Below are 24,592 nucleotides of genomic sequence, written 5' to 3'. Positions count from 1 at the left end.
TGAATTTATCATTTACTCAAGGTGCCAACCAAAAACTAGTATTGGAAGGAGGGTCTTATTGAATGCGGGACGGTCCGGTCTCGTCTCCCCCATGTTCGGTTCAGCAAGGCAGGTAAAGAAAAGAAAGCAAAAGCAGGGGCGGTGGCTGGGTTGGACCATTGGTGCCTGCCTATAGTGACATCTATCACAATTAATTACCTATAATCAATAGGGTAGTACATTTACTACCACTAGATGGCCAACTTGCTACTCATTGTGGGTCCCACTTGGTTTTACACGTCACGCCTTCATAAACCCTCTCTTCAATCAGTTCGTCCCTTCGTCTTTTTCTCTCCTCTTACTCCCTTCTCTTTTGCAAAAGATAGGAATTGATCGTCCATCTTGAAATTACTTCGCGCCTCTCATAACCGATCTCCAGCATGTTGCAATGTCAATCCCTTGAGGCTTCCCTGTCCTGTTGAGTATCAACCGCTCAGTGCCACGGCTGCGGGTTGCCGTCTGCTGTTGTGTCTTCTTTGCCTCTGTCATCTGCCGTTGCGTCTTCTTTGCCTCTATTGGCTGTCGGCTTGTCGTTGAGGGTGTCTTCTTCTTCTTAATTTCGGTTTTAACTAAAATATCCAAAATAACCGAAAAAAAATCAGTTCAGTTTAATCAGTTTCTATATATTTCGGTTTCAGTTCAATTTGCCATCTTATTATATCAGTTTTAAAATTTTCGGTTTTTAGGTTCGGTTTTGAACCGAATAAAGCCAATGCTCACCCCTAAATACAACTCATATGTGACAGACTTTGAACATAAAAAATCTCTCTTTCCAATTTCATTTAATGCATTGTATCATTGTATGCATGTGCATGTATGTATTTATAACCAGACTTTGGGTGCTTGAGACATGGAAAGGCTAATTATAGGTCAAGCTAGGAGGTCTAAAATCCATGTTTGGCGGGTAGGACCTGGGCCAACCAAGCCCACTGGGCAGCCTAACCAACGTCCAATCAAGATTCAAAATATTGCATATATGATATATGGGTGTATATATATGTATCGTTTATCAAGGCAGATTTACCTAGCTAAATCCACTTACTCATGATCTTTTTCTTTTTTTTTTAATTTATCTAAGTAAATGAAACTTTTCAACTTTTCAATGTTCTTTGCTTTCTTGAATAAGTTGTTAATTTTTTCATTTCTTGCCATTTTTACCCCTTGAATTACGGTGCAAATTACAAATACATGAATATATAAACAAATTCTAGTGCAAACTAGAAACATATGAAACCGTTTAAATCCATATATGATCTCTCTGCATGAATGATATATTTTTTTATGTAGAATATGGGTTTTATTTACTGTTTAATGAAGACTCAACTCCATTTATCACCAATATCTTCTTCGACTATTAATTAATGACCTCACATTGGCCATCTGCTCACAAAGCTTAATAGTCAATATGAACTAGAGATACCCAATGCAAAACAGTAATTTGTTTTGCTTAGTTTTTTATTTTGGGTAATGAGTACAACCTATAAGAGGAACCCAATGGATATCCTAATGGTTAATACGTGCAATTCATAATATATGAGCTAAAATCCGAGGCGGTAGTTCAATCCGACAAAATGAGTGGCTGAATTCTATGAGATTAATTATGCTCTCTAATAAAGTATTTACAAATCTATTGATAATATATTTGGAGATTTTTAGAGTTCTAAGTGCGAGGTATCGGTCTTCCACTCATGTGTTTAGATAAAAGGTGTTAGGCCTTATTAATTGCTTGATTATGTAGGGCCCTTCTTAGTTTGGGCCAAGTTTTTCGACGTCGGGCTTAAGGACCATGACTTTTTTAAGGATGAGTCTGCCTTCCTTATAGTGATTCTTTCTAACTCAGGAATTGTAATATCTTTCAACACTTTGTTGGTATGCCACGACCCGGATTTGGGCTTATTCTCATACACCTTCCAATAGGTCAAGGTTGTTCCTCAACTCTTCATTGTTCTTAACTTCCTGGAAGGCCTCGGTTCGAAGCGTCGGTTGATCAATCTCTGTTGAGATAACAGGCTCTGCCCCATATGTCAGGTTGAAGGGGGGTTTTACCTGTGATAGTCCGAGGTGTCACTCGATATGCCTAGAGAATGTTGTAAGTTCGCCTGCCCAAAGCCCTTTGGCTCTATCTAATCTTGCCTTTAGTCTGTCTTAGGATTGTCCTATTGGTGACCTCGGCTAATTTGTTATTTTGAGGGTAGTCGACTAAGGTGTATTGTTGCCTTATCCCCAAGTTTTCACATCATTCTTTGAACTTGGAATTGTCAATTATCGGTCATTGTCGGTGACGAGCATGTGTAGGATCCCAAACCGACAGAGGACACTCTTCTAGAAGAAGCTTTGGATCGTTTTATCCGTAATGATTGCCAAGGCCTCAGCTTTGAACCACTTGGTGAAGTAGTTTACTATCATGATGAGGTATCTCCTATTTCCTGTGGCCAAGGGGAAAGGTCTATACCCCACTTTGCAAAGGGCCATGGGCTCCTGAGCACCGAAAAGCTCATTGCAAGCTGATGAAGGATATTAGAATGACTTTGGCATCAGTTGCACTTCTGTACCAACTTAATAGTGTCATTTTGGATAGTCTGCCAAAAATATCATTGCTTGAGTGCTTTCTATGCCAGGGCTCTACCCCTAGATGATTGTCACAGATGCCTTCGTGGATTTCTCTTAGCACATACTCGCCCTCGTCTCGGCGTAGGCATCTTAGATAGGGTAGGGTGAAGGATCTTCTTTAAAACTTGCCCTCGAGTATGGTGTACCGTGCTGACTACCATCAGACTCTCCTTGCCTCATTATTGTCTGATAGTAACTACTCATGTTACAAGTAGGTGAGAATGGGATCCATCCAACAAGGCTCAACTTGGATGAGGCACACTTGCCTCTCTTCAATACTAGGATGTGTCAAACATTCAATGTGCACAATGCGACCAAGGGCTGACCCTGAGTAGCTAGCAAGTTTTGATAGATTGTCAGCTTGTGTGTTCTCGGCCCATGGGACTTGGTGCAAGGCAAAATGTTGGAAGTGGCTAGTTTAGCTATCGGACTTTGTTCAAGTACCTAGGTATATTTGGCTCTTTGGATTCATACTCTCCATTCACCTGGTTCACAACCAATTATGAGTCGCTGAAGACTTTGATGCACTTGCTTCCGATGTCTTTTGCGAGTTAGAGATCATCTAGTAAGGCCTCGTACTCGACTTTATTAGTGGAAGTAGGGAAACCAAACCGCAATGCATACTCTAGCTCGCTACTATCTAAAGGTGAGAAGTATGAGGCCGATTCTGCTTCCCTTGGCATTGGAGGATCCATCTACAAACAATGTCCTAGTTGGTGATTGCTCTTTCTCATGGTCAGAGGCCTAGATGTTACCGTGGTTAAAGGTGCATTCAACCAAGAAGTCTGTCAATGCTTACGCCTTTATAGTAGGTCTCGGTTGATAGTGTAAGTCGAATTCCAACAACTCAATAGCCCATTTAGTTAGCTGACCTGAGGTCTCAGGCTTAGAGAGCACTGATTTGAGGGGTTGGTCGATTAACACCGAGATGTTGTGGGCTCGAAAGTAAGGCCTCAACTTCCTAGCCGAGATCACTAGTGCAAAGGCTACTTTTTCTACTTCTAAATATATGGTCTCAGCTTCATGGAGCACCTTGCCAATGTAATATACTGGCCTCTGAACCCCCTTGTCTCCTCGAACCAATACTAAGCTAACGACCCTGTCCCCAGTCGAGAGGTACAAGAATAAAGTCTCTCTCCGGGAGGAGGCTTATGAGTAAGGGTGGTGACGCAAGATAGGACTTTAACTCCTCGAAGGCTTCTTGGCGTTCTTCTGTCCATTGGAAATCTTTCAACTTCTTGATGGCTCGAAAGAAGGGTATGCATCAGTTGGCTGACTTAAACATGAATTGACTAAGGGTTGCGACTCAATCAGTGAGCTTATGAGTTTATTTGATTGACTAAGGGGGTTCCATGTTTAGTATGGCTTGTATCTTCTCAAGGTTGGCCTCTATGCCTCGTTGGGTGACTACAAAACCCAAGAATTTTCCCGAGGTGACTCCAAAGGAATACTTGGTGGGGTTCAGCTTCATGTTGTACTTTCTTAGTACCCCAAATGTCTCGCTGAGGTCTGAGGTGTGATGGTTAGCCCTAAGACTCTTCACAACCATGTTGTTGACATAGACTTTGACGTTTCTCCCTATCTGCTCTTTGAATATCTTGTTCATTGGCCTTTGGTAGGTGGCCCCGACATTCTTCAATCCAAAATGCATCACCTTGTAGCAGAAGGGTGAGCCTATCTTTACAACCAAGAACTCAGTTATTTGGTGACATGCCAAGGTTCAATCCCTACAGTGACCGATAGGGTTATTTTTCCTCCGGGCCTGACAGCTGCCCTGGAGCAACCAACGAGTGGCACGTCAATGGGTTGTAGTCGGTCCGATGCCAGTTGCATCTCCTCGAATGTCTCATAAAACAGGATGTCAGTTGATGAGTCATTATCTATGAGGATCCTCTTCACCATGTAGTTGGCAATGGTCATTAACACCACCAATACGTCATTGTGGGGCACATGCACTCCTCGTAGGTCATCGCCCTAGTAGGAAATGAGGTTCTCTAACCTTGGCTTCTTTGTTGCTTGGCTCTATATGTTGTACTGATGAGCGTATGCTTTCCGCAATGAATGGATGCTCCCCGTTGAGGCCACGCCTTCGGCTATGACTTCAATGACTTCAGCCAGAGGCAGTGATTGTGGGGCTCAACCTGTGGCTACTGGGGGGACGACGTTGGGGCATCACCTTCAAAAAAGTCCTTTAAGTGTCAGTGGCAAATGATGGACTCAATCTTGTTCTTGAGCTCGTAGCAGTCCTTGGTGTTGTGGCCGGTGCCGCGGTGATACTTACAATACTTCTTGGGGTTCCCCCCTTCATGGGTTCCTCTTCAGCTTAGCCGGCTACCTCATGAATTCCTCCTTCCTTATTTGCATTAGTATGTGTGTTTAGGAGGAGTTTAATGGTGTGTACTTATTGAAGGAAGGGGTCGGTGGATTCTTCTTGGAGGGACCATCGTCGTGGCTGTCTCTTTCCTTCCTCTTCTTGTCATTGGGTCCTCAGCTGGTCTCAGCTTCTAGTTCTAGGAGGCGCTTGTTGGCTTTAGCCTCTTCGACGGCAATATACTTCTAAACCTTCTTCAAGAACTTGGCTTTAATCTTGGATGAAGTCTTGGAGATGGACCAGTTGAGAGGTCTAAGCCAAAGGCGCTGATGGTCGCATGCATAGAGGCTGATGGATCTAGGTCCTTAACCTTGAGTTCTTCTTGGTTGAACCTCTTCATATATGCCCAAAGGCTCTCCCCATGCTTCTGCTTGACGGCTTTCTGACACCATCGGCTACTCATGAAGTGGCCTAGGAAGAGGTCTGGAAACTATTACCAGGAGTCGATGGAGTGTAGAGGCAGTGTGAAGAACCATCTGTGCACTACCCATGTAGGAGCATGAGGGTCTAGAAGCTTTCTAGGTGGTCCTCAAGGTTTGTACTTCCATTATAGGTCTCCAACGTTGAGGACTTGAAATTTAGCAGGAGAGGCTTGGAGATAATGGAATCTAGAAATGCCTCCATTTAGGTGGATGAGGCAAGGCAACTGGTGGAGGCATCACCTCGGCCCTCCTTTACTTGTTGAAGTTGATCCTAAAGGGTGCCAATCTGTGCTTGAATGTCTTCGAAGTGTTGGTTGATGTAGGGCATCATTGATTCAAAATTATCATGGTTCTTTCGTACACAAAGTGGGCTGGTCTTGTTCCCGAAGTACTCAGACACCGACATGTCTTGAGCCTTGCGGGTGCGGCGATCATTGGGGAGGTTGTGGAGGTTGGAGACTGGCAGGGAAGAGGCGTGATGTCAGCCTCCTACCATTGGAGGGGGACTGTGGTGGCATGAGTGCCCATCGTCGTCTCGATTGGTTGTAGTGCGACAGTGTTGATGGTTGTGATTCTTGCAATCGGCATGGGATCCTATGGGGTCATCCCCTTGGCATGGGATCTGAGGAGACTTGGAATAGGGTTTGCTAGCCTGTTGGCTGCTACTGTTAGAATCTAAGGGGTCAGCCCCTTCTAGGCCCCCAAGCAATGGCTTAGCGAGGTATGGGTGGATTGCCCTCCACATTGGTTGTGGCTTCCGGTGGGGCGGCTACCTTGTGGGTGGATTCCTACCGGATGCCCTATGTTGTCTAATGTTGGGCCAGGTTGTCCAGCATGCTTAGGACCAACTCGAATTGGTCAATTGTGACTAAGTTTAGGATGTCAAAGACAGGTCTTGCTTGTCATCCATTTCGATGATGGTAGTCGATTAAATTAGATTAGTTTTTTTCTTAAGGGAAAGTTTTGAAGATGTTTCCCATAGATGGCACCAATTGTTGTTGCCAAATATGGAACCGAGGGCAACAACGTAATTTCTAGCATCCGAGGTCAATGGGTTCAACATACTGAGAGAAGAAGATGTCAGAGGTCCCGAGAGTTATCCTAGGGGCGGAGACTCCAACGGTCAAGTTAGTCGAGAGCTGTGAGGGGTTAGACCAAGTAAGAGAGGAGACTTAAAGCTTAAGTGCCATTGTATGTCTACTTCAATGGGGGAGCCCCTTTTTATAGTCGGAGTTGCCTAAGAGGAAGAATAGTTGGGAACAGGTGGTGGCGGTTGGTGATGAGTGGCCAGTATATGTCTAATTGACACCACGTGTCAAGATTTACGTGTCGGCCGAATATTCCTATATCAATTATTGTTATTAGTAGTAGTAGTATTGTTGTTGTTATTATTATTATTATTATTATATAGATGGTTCTTTCCTTGTCAACTATATGGAATGGGGTTTAGTAGGGAAAATGTTTGGCAAAGTTTGACATCTTATCAAATAGGGATGTTTCAAACATAACACATTAGTTCACATAGAATCCATCTAACAGTATAGGTGTTGCATGAATACTTGATGAACTAACATGTTGCACAATGAAAATCCCATGAACAAAATTCAGATTAGCTAAACCCAATGACTATGTAAGGCAGAGAAACTGAGAAATGAATATTAATATCATAGCTCAGCTAGTGCTACGTGAGAGATTGAATGGTTGCTCATCATGTGTATTTTAATTATGATTGACATGGGGCATTATCATTGATTTAACATTCTGTTAAGGGTCATTATCTTCAATTAATCCAATCTCCCTAGTAAAGGTTTAGAATATGGACACGTAATAAAATTGCACACTGTGGATTTCGAATAATAAATACCTGCTCATGGGTTACATATGGCCCAAAGTATAAAATATAAATATATTTTAACAATACATAATATATTATAATAATAAAATTAAGAGTGAAATAGGTACTATATATTAAAATATACAGAATATTATAAAATATATAATATATAATTAATATATAGATTGTTTGTCTAGATCGAGCTTCAAGCCTTATGTAGGGCTAGGTTTGGATTCAAGATCTAGTCGTAATGGTCGGACAGGATCGATTTCAGGCCTTAAAGAGGCCAAGCAGAGATAAAACCCAATGTGGACCGGCCCATGAATAGATCTAATTAATGAGCTTCGATATAAATACACATAATACAATGCGATATTGTCGATATTAGGTTGCCATTACAGATGCAAAAGAATTGTAGTAAAACTCACGTATTATCACCTTCAGAAGACCCGATTAGATAGGATTGGTGGACTGAATCGTCTAATTAATCATATGACATGACCATGTAGTTTGCCTCAAACCCAATACTATTTCCTTTGCACACGTGACTAGTTAATATATACACATACTACAACAAGGAAGTTTATAATTTTTCTTTTTTTTTTTTAACTTTTATTTTTATTATATGCTATTTTTTAAACAATCAATTAGAGACTCTTTTCTCTTTGAAAATCTTCCTAAAATCTCTCTCTCTCTCTCTCTCTCTCTCTCTCTCAAATATATATATATATATATATATATATATATATATATATATATATGAGTTGTGTTCTGGTACTGTAGGCCAGGCCGGGCTGGGCCAAGCTGCTTGCAGTCTACGTGCGGCACGACCCATCAGTCGTGCTATGCCGTGCCAGCCCATGGACTTGAAACCCCAAGCCCAACATGGCCTGCAATCCACCATATTGGGCTGTACGACCTGATTTACACCTCTACATTTAAGTTTTCATTAACGCATTAAAATATTAATGTTTAAGTTAAAATATAAGTTAATACATAGACATTTAAATAAAATTGCTCATGCATTAGTTGAATGGAGCCTTAGTTTACAATTATATAGACATTGGGGGGAGACAGTCTCGATTTGTATTAATATTTTTTTTGATACCTCGTTTGTATTAATCATTTAATTTCGTCATAATAAATCCCTTCTCATTCAGTAGCAAAAAAAAATAGTTAATACTTAAACATTGAAATAAGATGCATAAAAATATCTAACATACTAATAAGAGAAAAAATAAATAATATAATAAGACAAATAATAAAACTAAGGTAATAAAAATTAATAATTAATTAAAAATATTATTATATTTATAAATAATATTTTCATATTGTGATTATTAATAATTAATTAGAATAAATTTATAATTATAATTAAATTAATAAATTTTAATTTCAAGTTAAAAATTATTAACATAACAGAAATTTCAAAATAAATTACTATATTTTATTTTAACAATAATAATTATTAAAATTAATTACCATAATATTATACTTATAATAAAAAATTCTAACATTATTAAAAATTTTAAACAGTAATAAACTTAGCATAATCAAGGTTTTAAAAGACTAAAGGCATAATTGAGGTGCAATGGCCCAAAAAGGTGAGGCATAAACCTGAAGGCAATGCAAGGTGGAACCTTCAAAGTTTATAAGTAATAAGTTTTGACATTTAGTTATTAAATAAAATAATAACTAATCAACTAACAATTATAAACATTTTACATTTCATATAACCAAACCAATTTAGAAGAAAGGAAACATCTTAATTGATTTGATCTATAATAGTAATAGTAGTAGAATTTGATTTGCCTTATTGATTTTTCTTTTTTTTTTTATTTAGGTTATAATTATTGAAGTGTTTTTTTTCTATTTTTCTATATATTTTAAATTATAAAATGTATATCTTTCATGGTTTTACAAGGTGTTTGAGGTGAGGCGACCAAAAATCGTTTGGCCTCGGTAGCCTCTTCAAGATATTGCAGGGCAGTAGCCTCAATTTCAATGAGGCATACGCCTCTCGCCTCAAGGTGTATATCATTGAGGCAGTAGCCTCGAATAATTCTGGTTTAAGGGTGTAAATTTCAATTTCTATTAGGATAAATGTGTAAAAATACAAAAAAAAATAGGATTTTAAGGTGGGAATCGAACATTTTGGGGTTTTTCCTCTTTTCTTCTTTCTGCTTTGAAATAAGAAGTGAGAACAAAAAAATAAAAAACTCTAATGCTCTCCTCAACGGCTCAACCTCCATTCTTCTTTATTTTTGTAATTTTCCTATGGTTCTTGTTTGTCTTGCTGCATAGGTAATTCCAAGGTTTCAGTTCCTATTTGAAAGAGAAACTGAAAACAGAGTTTTGTTTTGAGTTTCCCATCGTTTCATTTCAATATTCAATATAACTTTTTGTTTTATCTAATTTTTTTTTTCAGGTTATAGCACAAAATATAGTTTGTTTGAACTTTGAAGTTTGTAATAGATTAACAGTGACCAACCAAGTGATCAATGACTAAGGTAAGTTCTTCTTGTTCTTATTTCTTAAATCAAAATTTTATATGGTTAATCTGCTATTGTTAATTGCTTACTTAGTGTTACACATAATTATTAAAAGTTTAAAATTAAAGTTGTGGCTATGGTTATTTTGCATGCCTTTTTTTATTGTCACATGAAGAAGAAAATAAATGGAGTTCGAAACCATGCTTTTAGTGATAAGGGGCTTGCTTAAAAAGAAATGGATGTAATTTGACTGAACATTAAAATTTAGAATTTAGAAAACAGGATTTTAAATTTTGATTTCAGATTTAGAAAACTAGAATTTAAATTGAAGTATTGGTAATATGTTTGGTTCATTTGGGAATTGGAAAACTTGTTTTTTTTTTTTTTTTGAAGGTCAAAAAGTTATAAGGCGGAGTGCCTCATAACCAAATTCATTAATTCAAATGCTCATGCTTACAATCTTGAATGATAGCAGCGTGTAAAAAAGATGGACACAAAGACCATGTATGCATGTAATTAATAGTTAGGGCATGTTTGGCCAATATATGAGCGGTCACATTACCAGAACGAGCAACCCAATTTACTGAGTAGTGGGAGAAATTTCTAATAAAAAGTCTGCAATCTACCATCAACATGTGAATCCGCTAAGGAGTGTGAGAGCCAAACTCCAACAGACTTGTAGTCACAATTCTAGAATCTCCCTCAAGAATGATAGAAGAGAGCCCCAAATCAAAAGCAAACAAAAGGGCCATATGAGCAGCTTTTGCTTCTAATTCTTTTGGAGAAGCTTTAGGAATTTTAATGGATCTACCATAAATAAACGCACCTGAGTGATCATGGATCACAACACCTAAACCCCCATCTGAAAACGATAAAGCACCACCAAAGTTGATTTTGTACATAGGAGGGATAGGTTTCTGCCAAAAGTGGGAGGAGTCATCCAGCCTTGACATGGTAGTATTAGAAATATCCCCATTAATCGACAAAGAGCATCGAATCTCCTCCACTTAACTAATAGAAACAAATTCTAGTTAAATGTTCATAATTGTTCATAACTAGATGAACATGTTCAATATGCCTTACTTGCTAGTTGATGTTTTTAAATTTTAATGAAAGTGTGTCTACTAATTTAAAATTTTAATTTTTTTTTGCCTAGTTCTATTGATAGGAATTTGCAAGTGTGTCTACTAATGAAAGTGTGTCTTCAAAAAAGTTATTGTAATTTTTTATAGGAATTTGGAATTTTGAACATCAAGGATTCATATTTTGTAAATTAGCTACTGGGTTATGTCAGGTATGTTCTTGATCCCATCTTCTTTTTATTTTTTTTTCACATTTTCTTTGGTAGTTTAGAATTTGTATTATGGTATCAAATTCTTTATGGTAATTGGTAGTCACTAGTTATTTTGATTATAGCATTGTTTTTTTTATGTTTAGATTTCATAAGAGTAACCTTGAAAAAAATTGAACACATAATTACCGGTTATTTGACTGTTATACATTAACAAGTCACACATAATTATATAAAATTTAAATTATTTGTTTCTTTTTGTGTTTTTATTAATTATGAACTATGTTTATAATTTTTTATTTTTTAGTTTGAGGCTTATGCCTCACCTCCGCCTTTAGCCTTTTAAAACCTTGATAATTTTTTTTTTATTAATTCACCAAGTAATCATTGATACTTAAGGCTTACCCTTTTTACACCTCAGGATACGCCTCACACCTTGAGTCTTGAGGCTTATGCCCCATTATGACAAAGGCTTAAGCCTCAGATCAAAGTTGTGAGGCTTAAGCCTTTTAAAACAATGGGAATAATATCATAACTTAAATTATGCATCAACAACAATTTACTAAATAAATTAAAATTTAATAAAAGTAAAAGTTATTAATTTAAAATAAATTTTAAGGTAATAAAAAAAAAAAAAACAGAACCCGAGTCTAGTATGGGATTGCCTTTACCCTACCTAGGCTCCTCATTTTGACACATCATTAGGCTCTGAGCCTCTAGCCACATCACCATGCCTTCAATTTCATGTTGTAACAAAGGCTGGAACTTCCCAAATATTAAACATATAGAATAATTAAAACATAATTTATTTTGATATTTTTACTAATTAATTATTCATAAATATATAAATTTTTGAAATTTAATTTATTCATATGAATAATTATTGAAAAATCATTAATTAATGGGACATTAATAATTAATGACATTTCCTAAAAAAAATTAATACATAAATATTAATTTATTATTATTATTATATGAAATTAATTATATATTAATATTATCTAAAATTGATAATTATTACATGAAAATTTTAGATCATTTCAGAAAAGTACTGATATTGAAAATGAGTTTTGGCAATAAAATGATGTATTGACATTTTAATTTACATTGGTATTTTGGTCATTATTAAATATTAAATTCGAAAAAATATTGGGGAATTTTAACTATATTTATAATTTCCATAACTATTTAGACAATTTAATATTTTTAAAAAATTATTAAACTGGAAAATTTTAATAATTTCCATAATTAACTATTGGTAATTTACATTGGTTTTTGGTAACTAAATATTAATTTGGAAAATTATTGGGGAACTTTAACTATACTTATAATTTCCATAACTATTCAAAAAATTTAATATATTTTTTTTAATTATTAAGTTGATTTTTTTTATAATTTACATAATTAACTATTGATAATTTATATTGGTTTTTGGTAATTACTAAATTTGAAAATTGTTTGAGAATTTTAATATTGATATTTTCATTTGGTAATTATTAATAATTTCCATAATTATTGGTAATTTGCATTGGTTTTTGGTTTCTATTGGCAATTTTAATTTAGTGATTTCCATAAACTAATTTTCATGTTTTTTTGGTAATTTAATTTATAGGAAAGTTAATTTTTTAAAAAAATCTACTTTACTGAAAATTTTTCTTATTCATGTTTTTGGTGATTTTCCCATGCATTGCATAAGGCCCCACTAGTAATTTCTTGGGCTCAGTTTGGAAAGAATACAAATACAAATACATACAATACAAATGAATACAAAATATAAGGTTTTGCACTCTACATTGGGCTCGGTTTGGAAGGAGTACAAATACTCAGCCCCATTTGGCATGTCTTTTTGCACGATCTTTTGGTTGTTTATAAGCCGGGTAGACCACGCTGCGGTCTTTTTCCATTTGGTTCATAATAGATCTAACCGCCAAAAGTGGGTGTGTTAAAAATATGTGAGAAGCCCATTTTGAACTGATTTCGGAAAGTTTCAAATGAAGCTTTTCATGTCTTTCTCACTTTATTCTCATGTGAAAAGACATAGAAAGATCATGCGAAAGCTCAATGCGTCTTTTGACTATTAGAACTATCAGAAGATCTTTCCAAAAAAACTTGCCAAATGGCCCATCAGTTTAAAAAGAATAGAAACACAAAATTATAAATTACAAATATGTAAAATATAAAACCTTGTATTTTGTATGTATTCACATTGTACTTATTTTTATTTATACTCTTTCCAAACTGAGCATAAAGTAGTCATAAGTTCGAATATACTGAAAATGAACCAACTTTAGTTTGGTTCCGACTCATTTTGTCCATTGTTTCCATTTCACTTTAAAATGCATAAAAGTGAATCAACTGACCAATAATTTGGTAAGAATTGATTTCACGGGCTTGAATAACACATATGACATATCACCCTTCCAAGCATCACTTTAAGCAGCTAAGCTGTAGCATACCAAACACTATATAACGACCAGAAAATGGCTAAACAGTAAACACCACCTAACTACCATTATGTCGCCTCCCTCTCTAAATGCATCTAAGTGTCGATCTCTCTCCCTCTCTAAATGCGGGACTCTTTGGTGTCCTCTATCCGTTGGATTGATATCGAGGTGATAAAAGGAGAAAATCATCTCCCTTGCTCAACTCCGTAAGCTGTTATTCTATTCCATTCAGGCCTCTCTTTCCTCTTCTTTTTCTTTTGGGCCTTTGGGGTAAGATCTCTTTCCCTTTTAGATGTATAAGAAAGAAAAAGGGTTTTAGGTTTTGAGTTATGAGTGTGATGGATAAGTGACTGGTGCTTAAAGCTCAAGGGGGTATGCGTAACGCGCACAGAAGTAACTGATATTGAGATTCTGTCCAAAATAGAAGACGCCTCTCTAGAGTTCAGAGTCTTCGGACTCCAATGCTCTGTATCCGTTTCTGTCCTGGCATTCAATTCCTTCAACCCCACTTTCTCCTGAAATTCTGTGAAAAATGAATTGGATCCAACTTCCATTATTTCAGATTTCAGCCAAGAAATTAAGATCCATAGATCCCACTAACAGGAAACAGAGAAATAGAAGGAAAGTTCTTTATGGGGTTACTTGGGCTTCATCTTCCATCCTGGGGTCCTTGTTTGATCATCAAAGCACATACATACACAATTACTTATTCATTCATGTATAGTTATACATGCAGTTGACAGTTGATTCGATTATTTATGGGTTCTGTCATCTGTGGGGAACTGGGAAAGAATCCCTTCACAGTGATAAACACCACAAAAAAAAAAAAAAAAAAAAAAGAAAAAATCAGAGTTGCAGTTGGAGAAATAAACCCATGAAATTTCCATGAATTCTTTCAGGGGGGAATCAGCAGAAATGAGAAATTGACTGGAAAGTAGAAACCCATTTAGCCAAAGTAAAAAAATCAAAATCTTGGAGGGCCTAATCTCCAATCAATGTCTGTGTCTAGTTATCAGGCCAAGGCTGTGATATTTACAAATGGAAGAAGCAGAGCTACAGATTCCTCTTCGTTTGTTTGGACAAACAGAGTTAAGGGGGAAAAAGGACTACAGTTACAAATTAAACCGTTCGAAAAAATTTTGAAGGATTCATCAATAGGAGCAGGCCATTCTCTGAACACGATCTCTGAGAATTCCATTGTACAAAGCCATTCGATTTCCGGGCATTCCTTGGACGACGCTACGGTTCACAGACCTGCAAACTTGATTCAAACTCAACGATTTCTTGGGGTGCTCCCTCCGGAACTCCTCGCTGTTTCCAATTGGATCAACCACGTCTTCTGCAAAGTGAACCCTTTTCTTCTTCTTGTTTCTCTTCTTCCCATCTGATCAAACACATACCCAGAAGGAGAAAAGAAAAACAGAAACAGTCAAGAAACTAGTTCAAGAAATAGAAAGAGTGTCAAATAGGAAGAGGAAAAACTGTCGAAATAAGACCTCGTACCAGAAGAGATGCAAGACCGAAGAACTGGAGCAGTGGAGTCGGAATTCCGATCGACGGCGAACTGGGTACCTGGGAGTGGCTTCTGTCGACAATAGGCTAGGAGGATTACAGTGCCCGAGACCGCCATGGCTGTTGCAAAGACCACTCCTTGGGAGCTCAAAATTGAAGACATGATGATGGATTAAGATTAAACCGGAAGAAGAAAGAAAGAAAGAACGAAGAAGAAGAAGAAGAAGAAGAAGAAGAAGAAAGGGTTGTTATTTTTCGTGGATTCGACGATGAGAAAGCGTTGCAATTTACACGTGAAACAGAGATAAATGGAAGGGTTGAGTTGAAGCAGAAAAGGTATTGTAATTCTATTCCAGATAAAAGACTCAAGTTAATATTTAAATATTTAATAAATTATAATAATAATAGTAAATTAAAAATATAAAATCTTTACAGTTCTAGATTAACGTAAGCATCTGGATTTCTCGTGTCGTCAGTATTTCTGAACAGGAAGAGGAAGGTGTCTGTCTGACCTTCGCTCGTGCACCGCACGGCAAGTCGGCAACTCCAAGGGGTCACCCTCTCCTTTCTTTTGGCAAAATAGAAATTAGAAAATACTATATTAATTAATATGAATTGTCCTTTTTTACCCCTGGAGCCAGTGATATCCCAGGATTGATACCTAATCATAGGACTGGCTAAGGATTGAGCAAACATGAATTATTCCACCGGTACTCTCCAAATGTCTCAAATTATGAATACTTTGGATATGCAAAAATCATGTATTTATGGTTGTTAATAATCCATCCTCTTTCTTTCTTTTTTTTTTCTAGGTTAAATATAAAGTTAAACGCTATAATTGACATCTCTAATATTATTTAAATTTTAATGTGATTTTGATAAAAACATCTTTTATGTGATTGGTAAATGTATTTATAAAATGTAATTTAATGAAAATTAAGTTAATCATAACAAGTTTTTAATGGGATTTATTGATCAACATCATTCATGCCTTATCCCAATTATTTATCATATTAATACCAGTATTTAATATATCATAAATATTCATTTTATGCTATGAATAATAAGATTTTTTTTCAATTAATAAATTCACAAATAGATAGATTAGGATAGGTATTAACGAGATTGGATTCAGTCCCTACAAAACGTTGTTCACACCATACTCACAGTCACTTACAGCTATGCATTAGAAATATTTCTCCATTAATAAAAACTTATAAGTATGAAAATATTCCCAATACATATTTGCGAATGGTTGTGAATATGATGTGAGTACCATTTTGTAAGGACTAAATTCGAGTTCAATATTACGATTTAAACCTATCAACAAGTTGAAACTCCCAAATTTTATTATTTTGGTGGCCTTGAAAATTGATATATAATATATTTTGAAATCATATCAGTATCGATCTATATTGATCAATAGAAGTGTGGAATGAATAAACACCGAGCCTGTTCCACTTATGCTACGTATTAATTTATAACAAATAAAGTAAATATTGACCATATATTTCATGTATATTAAATTCAAATACTAATTAGAATGGAGATCAATATTATATACCCTATATCAGAAATATTGTATCGGTACCTTAAACTTTGCCATGAAATTCAACTGAAGCTTTATAATGCTCTATAACCCACTCGTGGACAACAGGAAAATATTAATAGTTTCTTGAATTAAAGGTATTTGAAATTTTGAACTTTGGATTAGACTAGCTAAGAGATGCGTTTGATTTGATTAATAGAGATTTTTCTTATAATTAATAGAGACCGAAATAAGAAGTTCGGTCAAAGAAAGTGCACACCAAAATAAAGTCAAAAGAAAGTAGACTGTGGTCACAGTTCGTGGAGATGGTACAATGCATATGGAGTTGTAAACTGTAAATTAAAGGGAAACAGCCATATCAGTGTTGTCAGATTCGGTTCTTAACCATTTTGTCACAGGTTGAACAATTGGACCATCCGGTCCGGTTCCATCACTCCACTCACTCATATAAAAATATAATTAATGACAAATAATAAATTGTTTTAAAATTACTTTTATGGTTTTATTTTTGTTTATTAAGCTACAAAGGGCTTCAGTCATCACTCTTCTTTTGATATTTTTCATAGGCTTAGTGTTTTGATCCTAATCAATATATATATATATATATTTAGATGCGGAAAAGATATTGTATGGAAAGAGTTTGGAGGAATCAAAACCCACCCATGAATTTTGATAAATAACACCTAATTGGCTATCATAATATTTATGATTCTAATTGACTTGATATCATAGTTGAACCCTATATATTAATATGAAATGGGTATTCTCTTCGTGTATTAAATGGAATTTACTCATGTGAGTAGATTCATGGTTTCACGTGCAAGCATTTTGTGAGTGTATTTGTTGGCTTTTCGGAGAAGTTTAAACAAAAGGGGTGCTTGCATCATAGAACATGTTTCCATCTCTTGTTTCCTGTGCAAAACCGCTCTAGAAAATTCGTCCCCCCTCTCAACTGTTCCGCTCATGCTTGCATGTACGATACATATCCATATTTCTCTAACTCCATCTCTATCCCTTGTCTCCTGTGCAAAACCACTCTAGAAATTTCTATCCCTCCTCTGTCTCAACTATTCTGCTGAGTCTGTGCTTTGTTCTTTTGGCTCTTGCTTTCTTGACCATGTCGTTTGGTCATGGTATGTAGGTTTTAGAGATGGTTATGATTGATGTTTCAGCCAAAGATCCACCACCACTACTAAATGGGTTTAATGATCAAAGGTCGTGGTGGAGCTAGTGCAACTTTACGAAAGTCGGTCTGGGTTCCCTTGAATCATTAGAGATTGTACCAAAGTCATTCTGTCTCAAGGGACTATACTAATTGATGAGGGCAGATTTGGCCATCTAGTGAAATTGCGATATGTGGAACCTCGTGACAACTAGGCAAACACCCAGGCAACAATTTACCAAGTTGGTGTCCCACTTGGGCACCGGTCTGGTCGGCCTGTTGCGGCCTGACGCGACCTGGCGTGGCCTGCGCAACTAGCCGACCTAGCAACCCATAAGACGCCCACCAATGAACCATAATGGCATACCCCGCGAGCTCAGTAGCTCACCAAGGAGCTCACCAAGGAGCTAGGTAGCTCTCCAAGGACCTCGCCACCAAGGAGCCAGGCAGCTCGGCAAAGCTCGCCACTTGCAGGGTGGCTCGGTACAGAAGAGTAGTTTGGCGTATCGCAGGAAGATCTCCTGCCTAACAACCTGGCCCAAACACTGACCCGCCGACTGACACAGACGCCGACCTGACAACCTGGCCCAGACACCGACCCACCGGATGACACAGGCGCTGACCTGACAACCTGGCCCAGACACCGACACAGGCGCCGACCTGACAACCTGGCCCAGACACCGACCCGCCGACTGACACAGGTGCCGACCTAGCCGCCTGACACAAGCACCAGCCTAACAACCTCGAGGAGTTCACCACTGTACCCCAGTTTTGACGGGATGTGATGAGTCTTACCATTTGAAGACTTTTCACCCACCTAACCCTCGAGGACACCACTATATAAGGACTTTGACCCCCAAAGCCGAGGGGAGGAAAAAAAAGGATGGTAACCCCTGCTCTCTAGCTCTCTCATTTCTCTCCAAGCTCTCTGTAATCAAAATGCTAACTTAAGCATCAGAGAGTCCCCACCGGGAAAATACCCCCGGGTCCTCTGATTCAGTTTTCCCAGGTCCCTCAGCTCCCACCACCTACAAAGGAGAGGAAATCACCTCACGCAGAGGGTAGTTGGGTTGCGCTACACCAGGGAGTTCCACCATCCTCTGAGTTGCAGGTCGCCTAGGAGCAGGTCAAATGACGAGTCCACCATGCAGTTCACCACCAGGCAGTTTGCTACCAGGCAATTCGCCACTGGGCAGTTCGCCACCAGGGAGCTCGCCACCAGGCAGTTCACCACCAGGCAGTTTGCCACCAAGGAGCTCGCCACTAGGCAGTTCGCCACGAAGTAGCTCGCCACCGGGCAGTTCTCCACCAGGGAGTTCGCCACAAAGCAGTTCGTCACCAAGTAGCTCTCCATCAGGGAGCTCGCCACCAGGCAGTTCTCCACCAGGGAGTTCGCCACCAAGTAGCTCATCACCAAGGCACATCACCACCGGGTCAAATAACGAGGTACTTAGCCAAAAAAATTTATACATCGCAAAAAATGGTACGTGACCAGAAACGGTTACATCACTAATACAATCATTCTTTGGTGGAGAGGCATGAATTCATTTAAAGATAAATACAACATAGTCCTCTAGCTCACGCTAAGCTTGGAAGCCTTGGACATTTACTTGTGACTATCTCTGTTGTGGGAGCCAACCATGATTGTCCCTTGTGCAACAAGTTTATTAGAGATGGATATACTGAGGCACAAAAACTTGGAATTCTATTCTACAATGGCCCACATGGGTCATAGCGTGGAGCAGCTGATGTGCAAGGGTATGTAAGCCATTCTTTTCAAATTCGACACAACTTTCACTTCTCCCAAACTCAACCTATATTTAGAATCATTCATGTATTTGAATCATGATATAATAGGAAACCGCACCAAAAAGTCCCAACTTTTTAAACTTACTTCCCCATCCCACCTCTCTCTTCCCACTTGGAGTTCTAACTCATTTTTATAGAAGAAAATAGGGGCAAAGTTGCCAAAGTATAGTAGTTCACTCTCAGTTTTATAGAGCAAAATAGGGGCAAGGTATAGTCATCCCAGGTATGCATTTTCGGCATATGTGGGTTGGTTTTAATGAACCGGATACACCCCAGTTTGATTAGGCTGCATTTGGTGAAGGTGTAAAATTGAACGGATACACCCCAGTTCGATTTTGCAGACATTTGGTAAACATGTAACTTTACACCAAAAATCTCTCTCTCTCTCTCTCTCTCTCTCATAGCAAGTGGTGTTTATCGGTAGCATCGGAGCAAATCCAGATGGGCGTTCTCCTTCACCGCTACCACCTCCGATGGGGTTTGATTGGGGGAACTTAGAGGCCGATTCAGATGGGCATTCTCTACTTGGGCGCTCTCTTTCACCGCCACCACCTCCGATGGGGTTTGATTAGGGGAATTTGGAGGCCGATTCAGATGGGTGTTCTTTGGTTCTAGGCATTTTGCTCCTCCATGCTTGCAGCATATCGTCGTTCCTGGGCATTTTGCTCTCGTTGGTGGCTCTGTCTTTTTGTCCCTTCTCTCTTCTGATCTTCTGAGAAGGGAGATCTTTACACCCCGGTTCCACCCTTCTCTCTCTCTCTCTCTCTCTCTCTCTCTCTCTCTCTCTCTCTCTCTCTCCCTCCCTCTCTGATAAATCTCTCACTGCAACAAGATATAACCAAACAGGACGAGTGTAAATGGGCATAATGGGCAGTCCATATTTTACACTCCCACCGAACCATTGTTTTTCAACTTCATCGGTGTAAAAGTGCATTTACTTCGAAAACAAATGTAGCCTTAGTTTATTTGTTTTGCAAGTTTTTGGCCCAACCAAAACAGGGGTGGTGCAATCATTTTTGTATTCTCCTAGGCATGTCTTCATAGCCCATGTTCATCGTTTTCATGAAAACAGAGGTCAAAGGTGTTAGTAGATCTATTTGGTAGCCAAAACATGGTGAAAATTCACCTCTCTATCGCTACTATGGTCGCCACATTGAGCGACCGCTATAGCTTTTAAGTGGGTAAAGAAGATGGTTTTAAATGCTCGGGTTTTATACAATCGGATTTGGACCCAAAAACTAAATCCAATATTTGAATGTGATTGGTTTATCCCTTGGGGTTTAGACTGTTTTCTTTATCTAGTCAACTTCAGTCTTGATTATTTTTTTGATCAAATTTCATAAATTACTTTCTAGACCAATTTTTTTATCAAGTCAAAGCCTGCACAATTTTACTGATTCGGTTCATGAATTACTAATAATTAGCAATGATTTTTTAAAATCCTTAGAAATTAGTTGTAAAATTTGAATTATTGGTGTAATTAGTGAAAATAAAAGGTGAAAATTATTAGTTGTGAGAAAATTAGTAATGTCAATAATAATTTGTTATTTTACAATTAGCAAACTTCTTTTTTATTTTAGTAATTTGATAAGTATGGAAATCCCAGTAGTTATAGTAATTAACTAATTTTATTATTCAATAATTATTTAAAAATTTACAAAATTATGTAAAATTTACAACAATAATGATTATAAAATTATTTCAAAACTATTGAGGTTATTAATAGTTAAAAATTAATAACAATAATTTTTAAAATGATTTTACAATTATTACAAAATAACTATTGAAACATATTGGTAATTATATTGTTATACATTGATAATTTCATAATGATGGTAATTTCATTAATTTATATTATCAATTTTTTAGTCATCATTAAAAATAATCATATATAATTTTAAGTTCTGAATTATCCGTAACTATTATTTGTGGAAATTATTAAATTAACAAAAATTTATGATAATTATTTCAATTTACCACACTTACCATTAATTTATTGCTATGATAAAAAATATTGATAAATAAAAAATAATAAGAGTAATTTTTAAAATGTTTTTTGTTATTTTTGTAATTTGATGACTATGGAAATTCCAGTATTATATTAATTCTGTTATTCACGAATTATTTCAAAACTTTCAAAATTCTGTAAAATTTACAACAATAATTACTATTATATTATTTGTAAGAACTAACAGTACTAAATCATTTTTAATTATGGGTGAATTATTAGAAACTATTGAAATTGGAAGAATTATTTGTTTGAAAATTAGTTTTTACCAATTCCATATAAGTTAATTTCGTTAAAAAATAATAATATAAAATAAAGTGATCATTAATTATAATAAATATATTTTAGAAATGTTTAATTTAAAATCCACTAAAATAATATAAATAAAAACTAATTATAAAATTATATAAGTTAGCTAAAACTTAATAAAACTAAACCCAGTTGGGTTGAATCAGGTTGGTCTCACCCAAGTTGTAACCTTACCCTTTATATTTCATGTAGGTGTCCACATCAACTAACTCTCTTTTTGCTTTCCAATCCCTTTATATTTTTGTAGTTTTTTTTTTAATATTTAAACATGGGTTGTTTACAACAAATTCGGTTTCCTTTTTATTAGGAAATTGAATGCAATGACTCCCAATTAACAGGGGCATCTCTTAACACCAGTTGACTTCTTTCCTATGTTGAGAGGTCTAGGATAAGGAGATCATCTTTCCCCTTTTCTTTTCACCCTGATTGTTGATGTGCTTGGGAGATTGATCCATAGAGCAGACTTGAGGAATTTGATAAGAGGGTGGAGAGTAGGAAGGGAGGAGGTTCCCTTAACACTTCTACAGTTTGCAGATAATACTATCATTTTCTGTGAATGAGGGAACTTAAATTGGCTCCGAAATCTAAAGTTGACAATACAACTCCATGAGCAGATATCTAACATCAAGGTAAACTTCGATAAGAGTTGTGTGGCGGGAGTGAATGTGAACGAAAGGGACCTAAGGGAATTTACAGGTGAGCTAGGTAGTGCAATTACGGACTGGCCCCTGACATATTTGGGCCTCCCTTTAGGAGATAATCCTAAGAGTGTTAACTTTTGGGCTCCGGTAGTGGAGAGGTTTGAGAAGAGGCTAGTGGCTTGGAAGAGAAATTATCTTTCTTTAGGTGGGAGAGTTTCTCTCATTAGGTCTACCCTAGCTAACCTACCTGTTTACTGTCTGTCAGTGTTTAAGATCCCCTCAAAGGTTTCAAATCTTTTGGAAAAATTAATAAGGAACTTTCTTTAGGAGCCTAGAGAGGAGAAGAGAGATCATAGGGTGAGTTTGGAGGTGGTCACTAGGTGTAAAAAACTAGGAGGTATTGGGATTGGTAATTTCAAGAAAAGAAATTTGGCTCTACTAGGGAAATGGTTGTAGAGGTTTTCATTGAAAATGGATAAATTGTGGACTAAGATTGTGACTAGCATTCACGGGCTGGAAGACAATGGCTAGGATCCTGGAATCTTGGCAAGGGCTCCAGTTGCTTCTCCTTGAAAATCCATTCATAATCTGCTTCAAGTTTTCTCCCCTTTGATCAGGTATGGTCTAAACTCTGGTAACCGAATAAAATTCTGGGAACAACTTTGGGTCGGGGATTCTCCTCTGAAACACCAATTTCCTTCCTTGTATGCTCTATCAGACTTGAAAAATGAACCCATATCTTCTTTCTTGGTCCCTTCAACCTCAACTTCTGGCTTTGGATGGAACTTTGGCCTGCGTAGGGCAATTAGGGATACAGACTTGGATAGCTTGGTAGCTCTGCTAGCCTCCCTTGAGGGTGTCTTCCTAAACCCTGCTAAGGAAGGCACTAGATTTTGGACCCTTTCTAGCTCTGGTACCTTTTCTTGTACTTCATTTTTCAAAACCTTAACCTTAGCCACCTATCCCCTTGGGGTTGTCCTTTCCAGTTAAGAAAATTTGGAACCGGCCTATTCCTCATCAGGTTGTTTTTTTTTGTTGGAAAATTTTCCTAAAAAGAATCAATACTTTAGACTTTCTTCAGAGAAAGCGACCCAACTTTTGTCTACTTTCTAATAGATGTGCTCCTTGTAAAGCTGATGGGGAATCTGGCTACTACCTCATGGTCTCTTGTAAGGCTGCTAAAACTGTTTGGGAGTGGGTTTTCTCCCGTTTTGGGTGTTCTTGGTATCCTTCGGAGATTGTCCAAGGTTTGTTTTCTCCTTGTTTTTCAGTTGGCCTAAGAAGCGAGGGAAGACTATGTAGAGGTGTATTAGGGCAACAGTATGCTGGTCTTTGTGGGAAGAAAGAAACTCACGCATTTTTTTTGTCAAGGAAAGAACATTGGAAGAATTGTTAAATTGAATCATTTTAAGAGCTGTCCACTGGCTAAAATCTTTGGAGTTGTTTTCAAATTTTCCTGTGGATGACTTGCTAAGAAATTGGAAAGAGATTGCTTCCATTGCTAGATGCAAGAGGACTCTTTGTCTGTTTTGGTTCCCTCCCCCCTCGGGCTTTATAAAACTGAATTTTGATGGCAACAGTGTAAGGAATCCATGGTCCTCTGGGATTGAAGGGGTATTCAGGAATGAGGAAGGGATTGTTACTGCTTTATTCTCTGGCCCTATTGGAGAAGGTGACTCTCTTAGGGCTGAGATCCTTGTAGTGGTTGAAGGAATTCGAAGAACAAAAGAATTAAATATCAGCCATTTGATTATGGAAGGTGATTCGAAGGTGGTGGTTAGTTGGTTGAAGACAGAAGGTAGTGGTTTGTGGAACTTTAACAATGAAAAAAAAAAATTCTTATGACTGGGTGAGTACAGCAAATTCGGTTTCCTTTTTATTAGGAAATTGAATGCAATGAGACCCAATTAACAGGGGCATCTCTTAACACCAGCACATGAAATGTTATGGAGATGATTGCAACCGATGCTTCATCCGAATATCTTCCACTCTTGAAGTAGGGTTTTGTCTCTCATTATGTGTGTAGACGTTTTGTAATTTTGGTTGATGTTTTTTTTTTTTGTGCGTGTATTTTATTTTCCATTTTCAATGCTAGGTCT

At 37.2% G+C, this 24,592-nt stretch overlaps 1 long non-coding RNA gene across 1 annotated transcript; it reads right to left on the bottom strand.

The window, feature by feature from the left end:
• Window positions 1–14,361: 14,361 nt before the first annotated feature.
• Window positions 14,362–15,557, bottom strand: LOC148869399 (uncharacterized). The gene is made up of 2 exons (XR_016106727.1): window positions 15,007–15,557; window positions 14,362–14,887 (listed from the first exon to the last, which is right to left on the bottom strand). It is a non-coding gene; the product is annotated as an uncharacterized LOC148869399 (long non-coding RNA).
• Window positions 15,558–24,592: the final 9,035 nt, after the last annotated feature.

This window comes from Nelumbo lutea, chromosome 2 (assembly GCF_056320005.1).
Source record: "Nelumbo lutea isolate HS-2025 chromosome 2, American lotus-T2T, whole genome shotgun sequence".
NCBI classification, from domain to species: domain Eukaryota; kingdom Viridiplantae; phylum Streptophyta; class Magnoliopsida; order Proteales; family Nelumbonaceae; genus Nelumbo; species Nelumbo lutea.
Note: the sequence above shows the minus strand (reverse complement) of the source record. Positions and strands in the feature narration are given on the sequence as shown.